This window comes from Podarcis filfolensis (assembly GCF_964270895.1).
Source record: "Podarcis filfolensis genome assembly, chromosome: 10".
NCBI classification, from domain to species: Eukaryota; Metazoa; Chordata; class Lepidosauria; order Squamata; family Lacertidae; genus Podarcis; species Podarcis filfolensis.
The window spans coordinates 44,462,752-44,465,223 of NC_139612.1; positions in this window are offsets into that span (position 1 = coordinate 44,462,752).

The following is a 2,472-nucleotide window of genomic DNA, read 5'->3' on the forward strand; positions in this document are numbered from 1 at the left end:
TTATAAGGAACGGTCAAAATGCCAAAATAAGGAGCAAGTTTTCGAGTTATCCAGGTCTCTTCGTCAGTCTGGGTGTTAAGCAAAGGGGAGTGGGGCGGGAAGTCTGCATTTGATCATTGCAGTTCGAAATGGATGATTTACTTACCTCCTTTGCACAAACTTTTTGAACAAATCGTGGCAGTCAAAACTCAACCCTCAGGATTGAGCATTGACGGGTTCGGTCAAGTGGCTCTAGGCTTACTTTTCCAAATAGAATTATGCATAAGTAATAAAATCAACTTCACTACAGGTTTCAGCTTGAGAAGAGAAGTCAAGTCTTTCTAGACCATGATGGGTCTTTATGGGGATGCAATTCCATACTGGGTGCTCTATTTGTTAGATATGACAAATTGCTCGCTACTATAGCTGATGCTATTAGACACTGCGCTCCAACTGGAGAATAGCCTTTACCAAAGATGTCATGGACTTTGAAGAAGCACAAACTCAGGACGCAAGGGAGAAATGAGCTAAGAGGAAGGCACATTTGGCAAACCCTCACCGTGATCAACTCCTGCCCAGAAACCCATGTCTCCACTGTGGAAGGACGTGTGGATCCAGAATTGGCCTCCACAGTCACTTACAGACTTACTGTTAAGACTGTGTTCATGGAAGGCAATCTTACTTGGCTATGAGTGATCGCCAAATCTTTACATGTGCACTTTCCCAGCCCGTTAAAAAAAGCATATTGAGCAAGGTATTTTGTATGGCACCTAATATTTCCATCTCATATTTTCCTCAGTATTCTAAGGATTTAAATCTTATTTAAGCATCCATTCAAAGACACTTCACATGTTATATTTTTCAATGGTATGGTCTCTTTCAGTTGTTTATATATGCATATCAGTGTTATAACGTTCTGTGCCAAGGCCAGGAATACAGTGTTCTTCCTATGCGCACTTTTAAAACAAACATCACAAAACATATGCATTATCCAGAAATGATCCATGACTGCATGTTTCTCCAAGGTTACAGGAAGCAGCTGAGGAGTGTCACTGTGAAAACAGCTCCTGACCTTTCCTGTCAGCAGTGATAGGAAGGGATTGCCTGTTTTTTTCTAGAACTCAAAGACAAGTGTTAAGTCCTACAATGCACAAAATCTTATTCTGTGGTCCTGCATCTGTTGCTTCTCTCCCACTTTCACCATTACTTCTCAATCAATTATCCAAATAAATAGTGCCATACTTTCACTGGATTATTCAAGAGGTGGCAGTGCAGGTTTAAATAGGGATTGGAAGTAATAAATGAAGCATGTTCACATTCTCAGATGTGGTTTCAAGAAGAAAAGTTGATGCCAACACTTCGCCAAGCACCAGTGGATTAAGTTTCTTCTTGTATCTGCTTAGCACTGCTGCATCAGTTTTACAGTGTCAACAGGATACAGAAAGTTGCATTTGATGTGAGAAGCAGCGGCACAGAGCCATACTGAAGATAAAAAACCAAGGATACTGGCCATATCTAATACCCTTGAATGATTAATTCATGGATGTTCCATCCCCATATATTACACAATATTGTTTTGGACGGCATCCTTGGCCTTTCAGATTAAAGGAAGTGGGCAAGATGGAATTCAAGAATGCTCACAAGTTTTGAGTTTTCAGTTAATATATTAGTGAGCAAAAAGGTGGCTAACTGAAGAAAGTTTCCCTAAATTAGAATTTCTGTCACTATTCTATGTCCTAGGGTAAATTTCCATGCAAAATAGCTTTAGTTTCCTCCTTGTTTCGTATGGTGTAAAGTTTACAATGTAAACCGAGGGCATTTTTGCTGGGGACACGGACACGGACACACACACACCCCTTATATTCTTATGTTCTATGTTCAATCCACTGCATCTTCAGGCAGGACTGGGAGAGACTCCCTGCCTGAAATCCTACAAAGCTGCTTCCAGTCAGTGTAGTCAATATTGAGCTAGATGGTATGAAGCAGCTTTCTGCAAACTTTAGGATTGGGCAATGTTGGAGAGAAATGATCAGCTTTGGGTATTTGTTGCAGGTGTTTGATGTTGCAAACTGATTAGAAAACCATCTCTAGAAATGCTACATGTATTTGGAACTGAAAAACCTGCTGCTTCATCTCCAGCCAAGAAAACAACATTGAAACAGTCCTACTTTTACGTCACACGTTAAAGAGAGTCTGTCTTTTCTTCTTTGGCGATCACTCATAGCCGAGTAAGATTGTCTTCCATAAACATGGTTTTAACAATGAGTCTGTAAGTGACCGTGGAGGCCAATTCTGGATCCACACGTCCTTCCACAGTGGGGACATTGGTTTCCGGGCGGGAGTTGATCACGGTGTGGATTTGCCAAGCATGGCTTCCTCTTAGCACGTTTCTCCCTTGCGTCCTGAGTTTGAGTGTCTTCATTAACAATCGTAAAAAGTATTTCCCATGCTATCAAGAACCATGCCTCACAAGCCAGTGACAAATGTTTGCAA